The sequence below is a fragment of the Balaenoptera physalus genome (assembly GCF_965194825.1).
Source record: "Balaenoptera physalus genome assembly, chromosome: 4".
Taxonomy (NCBI): Eukaryota; Metazoa; Chordata; class Mammalia; order Artiodactyla; family Balaenopteridae; genus Balaenoptera; species Balaenoptera physalus.
The window spans coordinates 92,154,879-92,174,918 of NC_138891.1; the positions used below are offsets into that span (position 1 = coordinate 92,154,879).

General features: G+C 40.9%; 1 protein-coding gene across 1 annotated transcript in view; it reads left to right on the top strand.

Moving 5' to 3' along the window:
• The window catches only part of LOC309660121 (uncharacterized protein), a 1,229,325-nt gene that overhangs the window by 170,471 nt on the left and 1,038,814 nt on the right, over positions 1–20,040 (top strand). The gene's annotated exons all lie outside the window — the stretch shown is intronic.

A 20,040-nucleotide genomic window follows, 5' to 3' on the forward strand; every position in this document is an offset into this window, starting at 1 on the left:
GAAAAGTTGGGCTGTAGTGCAGTCACCACAAAGCCTCCCTTGGCCATCCCTGCTCTGAGGGTGGGAGAATTTCCCTGGCTTGGGCCAGTGGCACTGGTTTTTATCCTCTTGCATCCACCAGTCTTTGGATACAAGCTGCCCTTCCAGGAAGAGGGTGTGACTTTGGCTCAGGAAATTCCCAGAGAGGGCTGACAGTGTCTGTCATCAGTGGGGGAAATGCATCCTTTGGTCCTGAAGGGGGGGTCTGGGTGGCAAAGCAGGGCATCCATGATATCTATTTGGGAGGAAGGAAAATGTGTGGGGAGCTGGTAATACAAGGAATAAGAGGTCCGTGGTCTCAGTTGAATAAGCTATTACAGGGCTGTGTGCACAGTGGAAGGAACTGGAATACTATACTATGACCCTGATTTATTGATTTATTGTTATTTCTTATAATAGCCCTAAATGTAGATATTAATAACTCTACTTTACAGAAGGACACTCACAAGAAAAGGTAGCTTGCGCACAGCCAGATGGATGGTAAATAAGTGCCTGAAGCAGAATCCAACACAGTTTCTTTCCAAAGCTCCTGCTCCTTTGATTCTATTTCCTGAACACACTCAGGAAAGTGTCATGCAGATTTTCAGAGCCAGGGCAAATCCTGGACTGGCCTCAGACTGGATGAACGCAGGCTGGGGGATAACTCCCGAGTGCTAGGCTTAGGGCAAGAGGGTTCCTAACAAATAGCGGCGGAGGCCTTGGTTGGAGCTTAGCTCACAGATGAACAGAGCTGGGGGAGGAACGATGACAGATCAGAGACCCAAACTCAGTGTTTCCACCTCAGAATGAGGGAGTCCGCTGACTGAAATGCGATGGTTTATTACTGTTGAAGCAGGCTTTCAAATTAAACTCACACTTCGCTGAGCTGTGTGAAGGAATGACAGCTTTATTTTCTGTAGATTTGATCTTCTTTAAGAACCTCCTATCTAGTTAGTGAGGAGGGTGGAAGTAAAACACCCAAATCTAGTCATTCTAATCCAATAATTTATACAGGCTCTTAAGGTAACTCAAGAGTCTTTTAGATCAAACCCTAATCTTTAAGATTTTTACCCACCACCCCCCTCCTATTTTCTTTTCGGAACGATATACACATGGAGGTGGACGTGACTTGGCCCAGTGGTGCCAGGGAGGAATGGTGGGGACCCAGGAACCATAAACAGGTCCAGTACTGCTTCCTCTCCTTTGGTAGCAGTTTCCCTTATCTGCCCCTGAGGTCAGCTCAGGTCAAGTTGAGGTCTCTTCCCTCTGGCTCAGTCACGTCCCCAAGGACTTCCCTGAAGGCTCAGCCTCCCCTTGCCTTTGACAGCCCTGTGGGCCTGCCTGAAATCTGCTTGCAACTGATTTGATTCCCAACTGTGGTCTTTCCTGCTGCTTCCAGCCTCTGGGCCACAATATCCGCTACCTTCTGCATCCCTCCACGCTGCATGTGGAAACCTCTACCTACTGTTCATGTCCTTAGGAACAGGAAGCCTCCAGACAGTTAGGTGCAGGCCTGTCTCTGACCAACAACGACACCCTACCTCTTCCCATTGGAATGGCCACCCAATGCTGATCTGAGCATGGCTGGTTAAATCATTACCTCACCATCTCAGACAGACATGGGGTCAAAGCATGCTGACTTTTGGCTCGACCCTTTCTTAACCATGCCTCCTGCACTGGCTGAAAGGGAGGGCAGGGCAGACAGTTGCTCTGTTCCTTTCTTCCTCTCACCAACTCCCCAGTGCGGCAGTGACAAGCTCTCATATTCCTTCTCCTGATTCCTAAGAACTTCCTTTTCCAATGTTCTCGTTTTTGGAGCAATGATGGTGGAATTGCTGTTGGGGAAAAGGGAGAAGATCAAAAGCACATTGGTTTAATATTGCCAAATAGTTTTTTCTATCAGCTATGACACATGCAATGAATCGTCTTTGCACTCTTTCTTAGCACCCAATTGTCTATGCAATGCATCCCCACTGATATTTGCCTTAACTTCTACTGATTTATCGTGCCTCAGAATTAAATATTTCGCCAAAGTGGAGGAAAGAGCCTTTCTAAAACTTTGCATATAGTTAAACTGTTGAATTCAATAATTTAAAAAATCCTTTGGTTGCTTGACTGTATGGTCAAAATAATAATAAAAAAAAAAGCTGTAGTTAAATTTCTCAGAAATTGAAATAGTCATACACTAAGCCATTTCTTATATGATAATAATGGGTACTTTTAAGCCCACGGCATATGATCAGAAGTCTAAGAGGTCGAAAGAGCAATTTTAAATCATTAATATTAAAGACTTCTTCAGTCATTCAGTTTCCTTTAGGAATCTCATCAGTACGTAGTTTACTTTCATTCCCTGCTGATAGACCATTTCTTACATTTGACAGCTTCACAGTGTTTTTACCCATCTCATACTCTGAAGTGCTGCGTAGTTGACAGTTGTGGTACTCAGTGTCATCCGTGGGCCAGCAGACCTGGCATCAGCTGGAGCTTGTTAGAAATGCAGAATCCCAGCACAACCCAGACCTACTGAATCTGAAGTTTAACAAAGTCCCTAGTTGACTTGAATGCACATTACTGTCTGAGACGCACTAGGCAGCAACACTGGTGAAAACCCTCTAAAGAGACATCATAATTCACTCAGTGTGTTTTTATAAACCATTTATAAAAAATAATAAAGTGGAATCAAACCATCTCTTTGCACTCTGGTTCATAGAATATTATTTTTCAAATCTGTGCCCGCTTTTTTCCCCTAATCGAAGTAGAGACAGCTGTTCACTTGGTGCACCTGGGTTACGCCTGTTCCAGGTTCAGTTAGGTTTCTGCATCAGTCAAGCCAGCTGAGAGCAGCTGTGGCTTCAAGTCAGCAGTTCTTCAGGCCACCTGTTGCAACAAACGACATTAGAACACTCCCAGGCAGTCCTGTCTCTAGGTCTCTCCTCCTCCATCCCCCTGTAACAGTCCATAGTAATTGAAAGCAACATAAATTACTAGTCAAAAGTAAATCTCTCTGAAGAAAAGCAGCTGTATTATATGGAAGGGACCTAATTTTACTGAGTAGTTCCCTTCCTCCCCATCAGTTAAAACCACGGGAGAGAGAGGAGTGGGAGGATGGGTTATAAAATTCCCTCATAATCCCACCAGGAAAGGCCTTTACAGCCAAAGAAAAATGAAGATCTAAACAAAGATCCTGCTAATGTAGGCCAAACCCAGAAGTGTCAGGATAATTGAGGATAAGAGTTTCTTTGTTCTCCCTTCCCACTCTCTGCTATTTTCTCCTGTTTCATTCCTCCATTTAGCGTTATCCTCAACAATTGCCCTACCTTTTTAGCATTCCAAGAATACCTCTAAGTATCTACCTCTTCCTGTATACACCCACCCCTTCCTGCTCAATATTCTTTTGTAACTTGGTTAACTCAGCAGATAAACTGATGTAGAGTCATGCGCATGGCTCCGTTCTTTGGTAACAGGGGAGCTGAACCCATAAACAGGCACACTCAGTGGCATGGAGCAGAGTTTTGGGAGGAAGGAGGACGGTGAGGGCACAGAATCCAATGTGCCTGGTGATAGGTGTAAGCTATTGGCCTTTGTTAGGAAGGTCCAGCAATGGTTATAAATAAAGATGATAATAATGGCTGCATTTAACACCCATGTCACGTTCATTTACTTATTACAGAGCTTTGAGGCAGATATTGTTATTATCACCATCATGACTGCTTTAGGAAACCAAGGCTCTAAGAAATTAAAAACAAATCCACAGTTAGTAAACTGTGGTATCAGGATTCACACCCAGGTTTGATTCCCAAGTCACTGCTCTTGCTACAAGGGCCTGCTTCCCTTATGGGTGTCTTAGCACATGGGCACGTCATGAACACAGACATGTCTGACAACAAGACAATACATGGCTATGCAACCAGGTAGCCATATGATGGGCATAAGGAAAGTCTGGCTGGAAGTAGCAGGACATCTGCTGTGGGCCTAGGGTTCATGGGCAGGATCTGAATGCTGCAAGTATGGTTAAAAACCTCGTAGGATCTAGTCTTAGGAGAATGAAGCTTCTTGGCAGTTATCAATTGTAGGCTCCCTATCTGAGTAGAAGTAATTATCTGGAATAGAACATGGGGGCTGAGTTCTAGCAGCCACTTACTAAGGAGAACTAGGGATAAGGATAAAGTGGGAACAACAAGGACATGGAAAAAGTATATTTCATTTTCACTTGAGATATGGACCTGTGAACTGTGGAATTCCCTCTGAGTACAGAACTGGTGCTAGAACAGGATTATAATGGAATCTGAAGGTGGGGATTTAGAAAAAGAGGGGACATTTTCTGGGGCTTCCCTTTGTGGTAGTAGGAATTTCAGTGGAAATTATAAAAGTAAAACTCAGGGACGCTATGGTGGGACAGAATGTCGTATGAAGGTGTTATGCTCCCGGTCTCTGAGACTTTTGCAAGCATTCCCCTGCTTACAGGGCATTTCATGGCTTCTGCTGGCAGTTCTTCACTCTTACTGTGGCCCCAAGGTCCTCTCTAATGTGCCCTCTGTCTGGTTCTCTGACCTCCTCTTTAACAATTTCTCATTCCCTCACTCTTCTCTGTCAGGGTTGCTCAAAGGAAGTGCTGGTATTTTGGGTGGAAAATTTCTTTCTGGAGCATTCTCCTTCAAATTGTGCTAGATATTGAGCGTCCTTGGCCCCTGTTCATGAAATAGCAGCAACACCCCCGTACTATCATGTGACAATCAAAAGTGCTCCCACACATTTCTGACACTCCAGTGAAGACGCGCTCTGTGGTTTTCTGGCATGCTCTCATTTTAACATGCCAAGCTTGTTCTCATCTCAGGGCTGTCGTGTTTGCCTTGGATCTTCCTCCCATGACGTTTCATATTACTTCTCAGTTTTCAGTTTCCATATCACTTTCTCCAAGAGCATTTCCCAACCCTCATTCTGAGCATTAACCATGATATGAAATTACTTTCTTTTCTTTGCTTCTTTCTCTTCTCCCTTCCTCTCACTAGAATGTAATCTTTGTGAGAACGGGACGTTGTACTTCACATTCACTAGGTACATTGGCACACTGAGGAGTGCCTGGGGCATAATAGGTCCTCAAGTATTTTTTTTATTTTAGGAATTTAAAAAAATTTAATTTTGAGTATTATGAATGAAGGGACAGATGATCACTTTCCAACATCCTGTATAAGAGATTTTTTGCATGGCATAGAAAATTAGGTTCCTTATCAACTGTAAGATTCTATTGCATTCTTTTCTATAGCTTCTGGAGTGTTCGAAGGAGAAGAAATTCTTCTTGGTGAGCTTCTAATCTCCTGTTTGCATTATTTACCTGAATATAAATATGACTGTATAGTTAACAGCATAATTAAATCCCCCTCTTGGAATAGACATTTTAAATGATAGAAGGGATCTTCACCTCATCAAGATGAAACTGTAGAACATAGATTCATAAATATGACCTCCAAATACTGAACATACCCTAGTCTTTCAAAGATGACTGGGAAGATAATGGAATTAGTAGAGAGTCCTGAGCAAGCTTCTTGATATCAAAAAAAAAAAGAAAACTCAAGAAGTCATTCGTCCATTTTTTTTTTAACATCTTTATTGGAGTATAATTGCTTTACAATGGTGTGTTAGTTTCTGCTTTATAACAAAGTGAATCAGCTATACATACACATATATCCCCATATCTCTTCCCTCTTGCGTCTCCCTCCCTCCCACCCTCCCTATCCCACCCCTCTAGGTGGTCACAAAGCACCGAGCTGATCTCCCTGTGCTATGCGGCTGCTTCCCACTGCCTATCGGTTTTACATTTGGTAGTGTATATATGTCCATGCCACTCTCTCACTTTGTCCCAGCTTACCCTTCCCCTTTTCGTCCATTTTTGTTGCATATTCCCTCGATTCTCGGCATTCTGATGGGCACTGGGGGAATGGTAATTTGGGGAATCATTTCGTCCAGCTGTCAGCGAAATCAAGAATGGCCCCAGAGGAGGCTTATTTGGTTTAAAACACTTTCGTCCTCTTACAACCTAGGCATAGAGGGAACTCGAGTCTGGTTGGTTCACTAATAACCATTGTTTCCAGGTATCGCACAGCGTGTTTCCAACCCAGATCCCAGGAGTTCTTTGAAGGCAGATAGCTCTAGTCTTCTGAGAAGAGCATGGCTGAGGTTGCTTTATATTTGTTCACTTTCAGTTCACATACACAGTTCATATCCCCTTCCTGGGTCAAACTGGACCTTGTTTCAGAAACCTAACACTTCATGGTCCTAGAACTTATACCCCTACTGTGCTAGTCTTTCCAGGTACTTTTAGATCCACCCCTACCCTTCCCTGTTCTCTTCTGTACCAAAGGGTTGACTCTTGCAAATGACATTTCCCAGATCTGTTGCCAACTAGCTTCAGTTACATTAGGCCAGTGTGAGGCACTGGAGCAGACTGGAGGGCAGGAAGAGGGAGCAACTGGAGTGTTTCCCTTTTCTTGCTGCCTCAGTGCCCAGCACTGGCTGTGTCTCCTCTGTGGTTCTAGGTCTTACTGGTGACCCCTACCCTGAGCTCCAGTTATACCATCCGTGATGGTCAACTTTATGTCGACTTGCCTAAGCTATGATATCAAATGCTAGATGTTGCAGTGAAGGTTTCTGTGGATGTGATTAACATTTACCGTCAGTTGACTTCAGCTAAAGCAGATTACCCTCCAAAATGTGAATGGGCCTCATCCAATCAGTTGAAGGCCGTAAGAGCAAAGACTGAGGTTTCCCAAAGAAGAAGCAATGCTGCCTCAAGGTTGCAACATCATATCTTACCTCAATTTCTGGCTGTCAGCCATCCTTACGAATTTCTGACTTGCCAGCCCCTGCAATCACAGGAACCGATTCCTTAAATCTTTCTCTCTCTCTCTTTCTCTCTCTCTCTCCCCACTCTCGCTCCTCTCTCTCCCTTTTCCTCCCCATCCTCCCCTGCCCCCATTGGTTCTGTTTCTCAGGAGAACCCTGACTAATACACCACTTCTTCCCATTGTCTTTCCAGCCTTGAGGGTGATAGTGACTTCCTATAATTTTTTATCTCTGGAACTGCCTCACTAGCTCCTAAAAGCTCTTTAGTGCTTCTAGCTCCTTTGTGAACCAGTTCCCTGCATTCAGTTCTCTCTATTGAACTACAATATGGGTGTTGTCTTCCTAACTGAATTCAACTTTATCCCAAGGCAGATATTTAAGTCACTCAAAACCTAATCTGCCCTTCTCTTAGGAGAACAGGTAGGAGGCCTGTTCCTTTAGCACTTAAATAAAAGGGGATAGCACTCAAGAAAACCTTATAAAAAGGAGGAGACTGTATTACTGTGCCATTCTCTGTTCCTGTCTAGTTAAGAAGTAACAGTTGTAAAATAACAAAATAATGTCATTTGCAGCAACATGGATGGACCTAGAGATTGTCATACTGAGTGAAGTTAAGTCAGACAGAGAAGGACAAATATGATACCGCTTACATGAGGAATCTAAAACAATGGTACAAATGAACTTATTTACAAAACAGAAATAGAGTCACAGATGTAGAAAACAAACTTACGGTTATGGGGGGGGAAGCAGGGGGGGAGGGATAAATTGGGAGATTGGGATTGACATATGCACACTACTATGTATAAAATAAATAATTAATGAGGACCTACTGTATATCACAGGGAACTCTACTCAATACTCTGCAATGGCCTATAGGGGAAAAGAATCTAAAAAAGAGTGGATATATGTTTATGTGTAACCGATTCACTTTGCCGTACACCTGAAACTAATACAACATTGTAAATCAACTATACTTCAATAAAAATTAAAAAAAAAAAAAAGAAGTCACAGTTGTGGCAGAGAAAACAGCTGTTGGGTGGAGCATCCCTGTGTGACTTTGGGTGTGCAAGTCAGCTAGGGTGGGGAGAGGCAGGTTAGGTGAGGGGAGCTGCGACTGAGAGTGAGAGAGGGGGCGGGTAGAACTGAGTAGACGGGATCTGTGTGAAGGAGTGCCACTGGGTGTCTGTGTGAGTGTGAGTGAGTGGGACTCAGTGCGTGAGCTTGTGTGCCAGTGGGACTTTGTGCGTGCGCGTGTGTGTGTAACTGGGTGTGTATGCCCATGTGCGTGGGGCTGTGAGGAGTGTGGGTGAGTGCATGTGATTGGGGTTGGGTATTACTGCAGAGGAGTGCATGGGACTGAGTGTGAGTGTGTGAGTATACTTGTGCTATGGACTGAATGTCTGTGTCCCCCGAAAACTCATATGTTGAAACCTAACCCCCAGTGTGACAGTATTAGGAGGTGGGGCCTTTGGAAGGTGCTTATCTCCCATGAGATGAGTGAGATTAGTGTCCTTATAAATAATAATATTAGCACCCTTATAATCTCATGAATGGGATTAGTGCCCTTATAAAAGAGACCCCAGAGAGCTCCCTTGTCCTTTCACCGTGTGAGGATACAGCAAACATACACCATCTGTGAACCAGGAAGAGGGCCCTCACCAGACACCAGATCTGCTGGTGTCTTGATCTTGGACTTCCAGCATATAGAACTGTGAGAAAGAAATGTTTGTTGTTACTGTCACCTAGTTTATGGTATTTTGATATAGGAGTCCGAACAGACTACGACAACTTATATGTGGGATGGGGAAGGCCTGTGTGAAAATATAATTATTGTAGAGTAAATCAAGGAGAGGAATAATAAAAGAATCATGAGAACAGGAGGGCAGGGTGAGAGAATTGGTCAGCCTCTACCCAGCAGCATAAACACACGGACTCTATCAGGCTAGAAACCAGACACCTGGGGAGCAGACGTGACATGCAAGCTAGAGGGAGAGACCTCAGATGCTTCTTGATAGAGCGTGGACTAAATCCAACATGTAGACCCCTCAGTGCTCATGTGGAGACAAGGTAGATGATTGAAGGCCCAGTGAGGTGAGAGACGAAGTCTTGACAAAAGAATTAAATTTAGTTAATTGAGATTTTAATTTTATCTCTTGTCACCTCCGATATCCACCAAAACTTGAAAAATTTTATTCATCACAGAGATCCCAACGCACACATCAAAGAGGTTTAATGAGGCAGGCTGGTGTTGGCAGTCTCCTCTTTCCTTCCATCTCTGAGCAGCGTACATCCTATTATGTTCTGTGCCACCCCCGCCCTGTTCTCTTAATTTCAGCCTCACTTATGTTATAGAACTAACTTCTTACAGTTAAAAATGAGAGATCATTGCTCTTAGATAAGTAAACAAATGAAGAGATTAAATCGAAAGTCTGGATCATACCTACATGTGAGGATTGTTTGCAGTAAGTTATAAAAAGGTTATTTAGAGGGAAGGTTTGTCTTTCCTATACAGTAAATAACCAAAATATTGATATGGCTGCTAGATAATGTTTCCATTGGAAACAAGGAATATAATATATAATAATCTCTAGATGATAAATCATAAGTTTATTAGCTAAGTTCCATTAACTAACTATTCTAAGAACCCCCTGAAATCATATTCAGAATCTGAATTTGCATTTTTCTGGATAGAGCATCCATAGTGTGCATTGAAGTCTCAGAGGGAGACTCTGACCTCCCAAGGTTATGAACTACTGTTTTAGAGATTACTTCCCCTACAGACTTTGAGTTCCTGTGGGACTTCTGTCTTAGTGATTTCACTAAAGCTGCTCCTGTGGCTTTGGCTAGTGCTGGTTCTGCCTGGGCCTTGACCTTCAATGGGTTGCTGTTATAGAAACTTTTGCAATCCATAGCGTCAACATCAAAGGGAGAGAAAAGGAGAGGGAGTTCGCCATCTATTCACATTAAAAGCAGTATAAATAAATTCAGTTTATCTGTATATATAATAATTTTTTTGTTGTATCAGTTTCCATGGCAACTAGTTCTTTAAAATATTCTACTCTTTTTGAACTTAGGTTTTTTCATTCAATACCTTATTCCAGGTATTGGCATACCGATAATTTTGCTCATATTAGATAATATTCTTTCAATATTCTTCTCTTTCTCTTTGCCTATTTCTTTTTTTTTTTTTTTTTTTCCTGTGTTGCAATTTACCAAGAGGGAGTTGCATCTGTTCTAGTAGTATATGTAGGGGTAAATCCAGATTTGTGGGACCTCAAGTTTATACAGTTTTGGGCCCTTCTTTAAGAAAAAGAATAAATATTATGCATACAGGAATGCTAGGGACTGTCTCTGGGCTTTGGGCAGGTGAGGGGCCCTGAAGCTTAGGCATCACCTAAGGCATCATTAACATCACCCCATGCGAATGCGTGCATGTGAGGAACAAACCTATTTAACTTTTTAATGTTGGGGTAAGGGGTTAACTTTGGCCATTTTGTTTTAGTACACCATTAAGAAGAGCTACCTGGCCAAATCATTTATTCACCATTAGCTTGAGGGATTTATACAAATTTAGACTATGCATGAAATCTACAAGACTCCAAGTACCATAAGCACTCTAGTACCAAATGGGCAGTTCAGGGGAGAGCTGGTTCAGTTTACAAGTTCAAAATAAGAGGGGAAACTAACTCTGGAAACTTGTTCCCTTGAGATGCTCAGAGAAGTGTCCTGGTTTAGAAAGCAAAAAAACACAGAAAGGAAGCTTTATTCTAAAAGCTAGGTTTGTCTTTAGGAGGAGGGTTGCTTCATACTCCTTGGGTCTGAATAAATTAGTAATGAATGCTATCATGAAACTATCAGTGGGGCTTAGTTGTTTCAGAAATAATTGTGAATGGGATGAGAAAGAGAAAATGAGTGAATGAGAGAGATTGGAATGAATTACATAGACATAAAATTTTATATACAAACAAATGCTGGTGTGAGCATACAAACAAAATTTCCAAATGTGCCATTAATAATTTCATTTTATAATAATTTGTAGGCTGCTAAGGATTCTGAATTTATTGAAGAAATATCTGATTGCAGCAAAATAAAAAAGCTTGCTTGGCTTTGGGAAGCAGCAGGCTTAGGAGAAAAAATCGTGCAGGAATTCTTACTATAAGGTCAAGGTGAAAACATCGCATTTTTTCTACTGCTTCACTGCATAATCTAAAGATGTCTGGAAAGGAGCCAATCAATTAAAAATATAGCTGGAGGGGACTGTTCAGGGAGAAGGCTTGTGGCAGCAGCAGTCCATGAAAACATTCCCTTTCTCTTTCTTCTCAATTGAAAAATAAACTTTGATTATCCCTTTATCAAAGAAGGGTATTCAATTGCCAGTGAAATGTGGAAATTGCATCTCCTGAACAGCACAGTACCCAATTAATCTTAGAGAAAATAATTTTATTTTTCTGTTACATACTTTAAAAAACCATAATATCTCCTTGGGTGTGATTATTATTTTTGTGTGTGCAAATAACCCTGTTTAGAATAATATTTAAAACTGCCATGGATTTCTTGAGGGTTTCTGGATTAAGACATTGAGTAGATAATTAAAGTAAAATGTTAATAGAAATAATTCTCAAAGGTGGTCCTCACCCAGGAGTCTTATAAAACTTAAAACGTATCATACATTTCTCGTTGCTATGCATACATACGTGTGTGTGTGTGTGTGTGTGTGTGTGTGTGTGTATTTATATACCTTGTGGGAAGACGTGGGTTTAATCAGTATAATTTCTGTGGTAGTCATTAACAAAATTCTATCAGTATATCTGTCTCTTCACCTTTTGGGTTCACAGTAGGATTGAATTCCATAATTCCATAATTCCATGGTCCTCTTGCACCTGGGTTTGGATCATGTGACCAGTTCCAGCGAAATATTTACGAGCAAAGGTGACATTTGTTACTCTGGCTGATTGCAAGGCTCACTAGATCTCTCTTTTGCTCTGTGATGTTTGAAATGGTGGCTGTTCTATGAGTCTGGGTGTCTGAATGACTAAGATAAGCAGCACCCCTGGTTGACCTATTATGGACATATTCCATGAATAAGAAGGAAAGCTCTCCTGTTTAAGTCATCAGAACTTGGGGTTATTTGATATTGCAGCATACACTAGACTATTCAGACTTCTACAGGCTGACCATAGGGCACATTTGGGGACAGTTTACCCAAAGTATTATTCTGGTGACTCAGGTTGGAGAAAACAAATCCCTGGAGCTGCCATCTCTAGAAATAAAGGGCAATTGCTTCAATTTTTACAGATTCCAGTTTGTTTTCTGACTAGGACTCCAAAGAGTTTGTTGCACTATACAGTTTTTTAGAAATTTAAAGCTAAAACTTGGAAAATCCATTTTTGCCTCTAGAGCTGTTTCATGGACTGTTTTCAATAGTAGAGACCAGATCCCACTGTCTTGGATACACCATAAGCATTGCTAGTTTTTCTTTGCAAAGGTGAAGCTTTAAGTAACCATAATCTTGATTTATAATATATATTAATACAATGCAAAAATTGATACTTTGGAGGGGTCTCTCATTAAGCACATTTTATTGATTGCGGAGTTTTACAGCCAAAGGTATTATAGAGAATGTTGGGGGATGCCTAAAAATGCTGAGTTTGTTGGCAGAATGTAGATTAATCTTAATTTCCAACAGAATGTTACTTTTTTGGGGGCAGGAGCCAAATGTTGTATTGTTTTAGCCAACCTTCTTGAAAGATTAGCCTATAATTTCTTTCGCTGTTTTCTGACATTTTTACTCACTGTTGTAAAGTTTTAGTCACCATCTCCACACCAAGCCTGCTCTGCAAAAGGTCTCTACTTTACTCCAAATCACCAAGATCCTTGGACACACTGCAGACTTATTATTTTGATCTCTCTGCAGCCTTCAAAACTGACCAATCACTTCCTTCTTGAACCTCTTCCCTCCCTTCCTTCCTTGACTCCACTCTAGCTTGGAGGTTCTATTTGTCTCCATCTTAAAGTTCTGTTGTGGGCACAAGAGCTATACTGAAAATATTCACCTGCTGATGCTTTGATTAAGATCCTCTAAGGGGCCCCTACATTCAACAAATCAAACAGAATCCGTGATCTTCCCCTTTCCAAGCATCTCCACCTCAGAGTCTGTTCTTTCTTTTGTGTTTCCGTTCTTGATGAATGAAACTTCCATCTGTTGAGCTATTAAACCAGGAACATGGGATTCCTTATTGGTCGTTCATATATGTGTTAAAATCCCATTGTTTCGACTGCCTACATATTTCTTGAATTTATGTTTCCTGCTATATCCTTGTTAAAGCTGTCATATTTCTCTTTGTCTTTTTTTTTATGAATTAATATAGTAGCTTCCTAATCAGTTCACTTTCCTCTTGTCTAAGCTTTCTGATTTATCTTCCACAGGCAAGTCAGAATGATCTTTCTAAAGACAAATCAGAACATTTCATTCCTTTGAGCAAAACCAATCAGTGGTTCTCCATTGATTTAAAATTATACTGTAAACTCTTTTGTACAGCGCAAAATGACCCTTAGAATGGTTAGCTCCCTGAATTTTTATTTATTGCTTGTCTCTTTTATGTGTGCTCTAGAACTATGGAATTTTTTAGGTCTCCAAATACCTATATCTTCTTTTACCTTTCAACCAGTTTGTTCCTTCTGCTTAGAATAGAATGACCAGTTGTCCTGGTGTGCCTGAAATTTACCTGGTTTTAGCCCTGAAAGTCTCCCCCATCCCAGGCAACCCCTCATTCCCAGGCGAACAGGGTTGGTTTATCAGTCTAGCTCAGAATGTCTCTTTCCCTTTAGTTTTCCTGACTTGTTCTTCAAGAGTCTGATTAAGTTGACTTTTTCTAAAATCCTATTCCAATCCCATTTTCCCTCCAGGCTGAAATGTATCTGTTTATGCCGCAAGGAAAGGAATTGCCATATTCTACTTTAATCTGGTCCTGCTGTACTTCGCTGTCTTTGAAGGGAGTTGCTCTGTTTTGTTCATTTCTACATCTCTTCTTGTCATACACATCTAGCATAGTGTTTAGCACATGGAAAGCTGCGGACAAATATTAGTTGTACAGTATTAGGAAAACCCAGGGCTTCTATCTTAATGTTATTCAACAAGTATCATAAACACTTTGCTGATTAAATTAGTCTGGTATTTCCAAATGTTTCTATTGTTTTCACCTTGAAATAAAATGTTTCATTTTTACTCATCTAATTTACTGTCATTATTTAACTCAAAAGTAATGATTATTTTTCTTGTTCTTTTAGTAAGTCTCTTGTCACACGTTTAACACTTATTTGAATATCTCCCCACTGTTTCTTCTGTCCTAGAAGATTTAGAGATGTTTGGAATATTTAAGATTGTTTTCAAAAAGGATTTCTTACATCACCCAATGATGTCCAAAAATTTACCAGGTGCTGTGAAATGCTAGGTATAAACCAAGGAAGTTTGACTTCTGCTCTCCAGAAGTTTACAATCCACATGGTAAAGCAAGCATGTAGAATTGAGTACAGAATATTTTCTTAAAGACTTATTTTAGCACATGGGCCTGAGAACTAGAGTTCCAAATTACAGATGTACTATCTAATGACCTGAGGATCTCTTCCTATAATGTATAAAATGTGCAGTTGGTAGAGATAGTTTGAGAGGGGGTATTGCTTAGGGAAAAAAACCCCGTCTACCTCCTGTGTTTCTCCTTTACTCCCACCCTACTGTTACACTCAGGACACTCTGGTCACAAAATGTGTGGCTTTTTCCCCAACCAGGAAGTTCTCTGTGATACCACCTGGGTGTCCTACAGTTTACTCAATTCTGACACTATCTACCTGGAGATAGCATCAGATCCCACAGGTTCAGAGCTCCGTCCCACAAGACCACTCCCACCTCACTTCAGATACCAATTGCAAGTCCAGGTTGTCACCTGTGCTTCTGACCCCTAGGCTATAAATCTGAGGCTCCCATGACTTTCTTTTGGGGTTTGATTAATTTTAACTGAGCAGTTCTCAGAACTTAGGAAAGCAGTTACTTATGCTAACAGTTTATTAAAGGATATGATCAAAGATACAGATGAACTGGGAGGATCCCAAGCACAGAAGCTTCTTTCCCATGGAGTTGGGGTGCATCACCTTCCAGGTCTGTGTTCACTAACCTGGAAGCTCCCTGATTCCCATACCACTGGATTTTATGGAGGCTTCCTCATGTAGGCCTGATCAGTTATTAACTCCATTTCCAGCTCTTCTCCCCTCCTAGAGAATGAGGGGCGGGGCCGAAGATTCCAAGTTTCTAATCATGGCTTGGTCTTTCCAGTGACGGTCCACATCCAGGAGCCATTCAGGAGCCCATACAGAGTCTCCTCATTAGAACAAAAGACACTCCTTTCACCCAGGAAATTATGAGTTTCAGGAGTCCCATGTCAGGGTCACAGACCAAATATTAGAACAAGAGATGTTCCACTCCTTCACTGCAGCCTTTCTTGGCTTATTCCAACCCATTCTCCACATTGCCACCATAATGGTATAAAAACAAGCATAATCATAATCCTACAGCAGAGATTCTTAACCTGAAATCATCCATGGTTGATGACTTTAGAAGTCTGTGAGTCCCTTGAATTATAGACAAAAAATTGTGTTTATGATTATTTTATTTCAGGGGAGAAGCATTGATATTTTATCATATCCTTGAAAGAGGCTATGATACCCTCAACTATTAAAAACCACTTCACAGAGAATGAAGATGATGAATAATGATGAGAATAGCTGATGATCTCAAAACACACATCCACAAAGAGTCTCCATTATTTATCTGGAAATGTGTTTACTAGAAATCCAAACAGCATATGTAATTGATTGCTATTCTTTTCTCCCCATACAATGGTGGCAAAAGAATGACTGTTAGTGAAGTGTCTGTCAAAGTGAATCACAAATATGTTCATTAGAAAACAGGCTGTTAAAATGGATCAGGTAAAATATATTTTGCATACCACAAAAGAAACCTAAATTAAGGAAAGCTGTGGAAGAGCCAATAGCCATTTTTCAATTATATATGACCAGTGTGGCATTTCTTGATACCTTAGTCAGTAATTCAAAGGTCCGGAAATGCCATACCTGACTTTGTAATTTGGAGTCATTGCTTTTAACACGGGCAGTGAGTCTAGAAATTCCTACCCTGCTCAGAACAATCATGCTTTGACTTTTTCCTATTTGTGCAGTTACCGAGATTGCACCTCATTGAACACTTTTATGTTTATGCACATGAATATTTACTGGGAAATAGACCTGAGCATTAAGAAAAAAGTCATCCAGCTTCCCTGACTTCATCAGGTTGTTTCTGGAGAGGCTCTTTCACAAACATACAAGCTACAAATCAAAGGGATGTGACACCTTTTTATATTATCAGGCAACATGGTGAAGAAAAAAATGAAATGGAGTTTGTGAACTTTATTACTCAGGGTGACAAGTTAATATGTGGGTGATGGTGTGCTGCTCCCAAGTGAGATTCGTTGCATCCTCAGAGCTGCTTAAAATGTCTAAAGAGAGAGGGAAGTTTCTGCGCCATCCACAGACTCGTTGGCTCTCCTGAGGAAGTTAGATTGGAAACTTATAAGTCCACAGTCGTTCGCAGGTGATAAAGTGTGTGAAGTGGAGAGCTGGGAGAGACTGTGTTTGCGTGAAGAATTTTAATGAGTTAAAGTTTCTTTTCTTATTATTAATTTTGGCATAGGGAGGGCAATGAGATAAGGAAGTCATCAATCTTACAGATGTCTTTTTCCCCTACAAAAGGCATGGTTGATTTTGTACAAGCATCATAAAGCAGGAAACCAAAAAACAGAATCAAATCAAACATGATTTTATAGTTATCATTCCTAAGAATGGCTGCACTCCCATTGACATACATCTTAGATAGGAGAATGATAGTGGAAGTCCTAGTCTGTGCACCGAGGGGCTATGTATTTGGAGAGGATGTGCTTGTTGGATATGACAGGCTTGCTCCAAGAAGCATCACTGGGTCTGCTCCCAGACCTACTCATGATTCAAGGCTGTGAGTCTTCTCTTTGCACATAAGACAGGTGAGTTATGTCACTTGCTGGGTAAAAAGGAGGGCAGGAGATGAGTTACCTGAAACCATCTGACTCATTATTATCCCCTCAGTAGTAACATGATGTCGGAAGAGGATCACTGCATCAACTAGAACTAAAGCATTCTTTTTAACCTCTGTGTTGGGGGCTTGTCTGTCCTGCTGTGCTAGACTGTTCAGGTGGAAACCAGATAAACTCAAATCACTTGTCTGATTAAATGGGCCAACTGTTTCAATCGTAGCGCAAATAAATGGTGTTTCTGTGTCAATTTCCACATGTATACTTCGGAGTAAACTGTTATATTCTCATCTCATGTTTTCTAGAGGAGACTTAGAAGTATTGGAAAACTGTTTTGAAATCCTAATTAGAACCTAACATTGAGGCTCACATTATTTTTCCTTTTTATATGGGTATTCTCAGTTGAAATAGCTTTATATTTTTACTTTTTCATTTAAAAAATGTAAAATAATTTCTCTTTGGGGATGCTAAAATAGGATCATTGAAAAGACACTTATAGTTGTCCACTTGGCCCAGAATTCCTACCTTTTTCTGAGATGGCACTAAAACGTTTGATCTAAAATAACACAGTATTTCCCAGATTAGACCCTCATCCATTAAAAAAAATTACTTAGCTATGAAAGATCAGAACTTGTACTTGCTGTCTACCATTCCGTTATTAAATCATTGAGCATAATGGGCTTAAAAGGAACATTCAGTTGAATCCAAAGAAACATTATTTGAGGGCCTATTATATGTCAAACCTTGTAAAACGCATTGGGGAGGAAAAGGCAAATATTATACCATTTATGAAAGTAAGTAAAGATATTAACAAACATGTCTAACACAATGTGATAAGTGCTATGAAAGGGAATTTGGTTGTGTGATTTCAGTGTCAGTAGATTTCTGATTCAGTTAGTCTCATCTGCCAAAGAAAATATTTTTGTAGTGAGGAAATGTTACTTCTGTTCACCACTGGAAATAACTGTTTATCACATTGTCATTTACTTGGATAATTTTACCAGGTATTGCCTTACAGATGATATTGAGGGAGAATAAAACTGTTTTTGGTAGACCCCCACCTTTGGCTTATAAACTATGATACTTATAATGTTTAGTGCATGGTGCATATGTGGCTTCCTGCCCATCTGGTCTTTTGTTGAAGGACTAAATAATTGGATCTAGGACTAAAACAAGTCCTCACTGTGATTAATTTTATTACTGTCTTCCTTGGGCCATTTTTTCCAAATAAGAATATTTGCGGAGCATAAACTTAATTGCTTCAGAGGTTTTCAGAAAAGTATTATGGTCATGCCCTTGACTTGCTCCTTATCCCAAGGATGAATTTTAATTGACCTTTTTTCCTTAGCGAGTGTTTCAGTTTAATTTTTTATGACTTAGAAAAAAGAATCATGCAGGTTCCAATCCAGGAAGTCCCTGAATTTAAAAACTCTGAATGAAGGGCAAGAAAGGAAGAATCAGGATGCCCTGTGATCCTCTCTGTGTGTCTAATGTCTGTCTTCTTCATGTCTGCCAACACCCAAAGCCCTGCACAAAGACTCCACATTCACCTTCCTGTGGCCCACAAGGAGTCTCCCTGGCTCTTCACCCTCTTGCTTTTACAGGTTGACTTCCCCTTGTCATTGTGCCCATCAGGGTCTGACTCCCTTAGTGCTGTCTGGAAACCCTATGGGGCCTGATCTCTTATCTCTGGTACTTGCACTGGCTCAGCTCTCTCTTGGTAACTGTGGACACGAGTGCCCTGCCCCCTTGCCCAACTCCTTAATGACATAAACTGGAAACCAATGTACGTGCTATCGCTAAAATCAATCAAAGCATAGTGACCTAACAGAAAGAACATGGTCACCCCAAAGGGAGTGGCCACAGTGCAGGAGGCCTTGGATATAGAGAAGAAACTCACTTTGGGATACTGGAAGCTTTCTGTGAATGGATACAACTTGTGTCCAGGGGGGCCTTGGGTGAAGGCTGGTGCATAACTTGAAATAATAGGAGTTGTATGACCTTAATAAGTAATATTATTTAACCTGAGTTTTTTATACAGATTCCAGTTGCGCAGTGTCCTAAGGCCGTCTGAGTTTAGCAGAATGATTTCTCCTAAGTAAATCGCCTTACTCTTCTGAGCAGAGCCCAGGTAGCCTGGTTATCTTAACTGAAAAACTGAGAGTTCTCTTGTCTCCTTGGGGGATATTTGAAAATACATAAAGCAAAACTGTATCATCTTAACTACACTATGAGTTCAAAAGCATGCGGTCAGCCCCACCAAATTTTCCTTTGCCTTGGAGAATTGGAATAATCATAAGTGCAGACAAAACGAGGTTTCTCTCACAGGCAGTCTTGTGATTCCATCCTGGATGTTTGGGAATTCTTTTCAGTTCCTCCGGGGAGCTAAATTAAATTGCTGCAGTGAGGCCAGCGGGGGGCACCAAATAATCATGATCGATAGAGTGGTTAGGCTGAGCGGTTGTGGGAGGTTCAAGCATCAGGCCTGTGAAGGCTCTTTGTCTGTTTTGAACATTTTGGGCAGAAAGCATATTGCAGTCTCTGTGTTACTGAATCATCGTCGAAGCAGGAGCTGACACCCCAGCTTAAGTGGCCCAAACTGCGCTCAGCTAACAAGGAAGCAGCAGTTGGCAGGATCTGTGGTAGCAAACATTCTTAGAAAGCCTCTGTACTCGTTACACCCTTTTCTTCTTTCACTAATCAGAGTTAAACTGTAGGAAGAATTGAGAAGCAAACTTTGCCACGTCCTTAAAAAGGACTGGGATGGGTCTTTCTTGATCTTTCTCTCTGAGGCAGAGAAATCACTGGCAGGTTTCCAGCTTTAATACTTCTGGATAAGTTGCGAAAACGTCACTTTGGTCTTCAGGAAAGGGGGATACATTATCACATTTTAAAATTCATCTTTATCTTTGGCTGTTTGAGAAAAGTCTGCTTCCTTTCCTGTATTCCCTTCGGCAGGATTTCTAAGTTGAAGACAACTTTCAGAAGTATTCCACCATAATTCTGTAATTTATCTCATATGGAAAAGTCATGCTTCCTGTTATTGGTACTTGTTACCCTTTGTGATCTG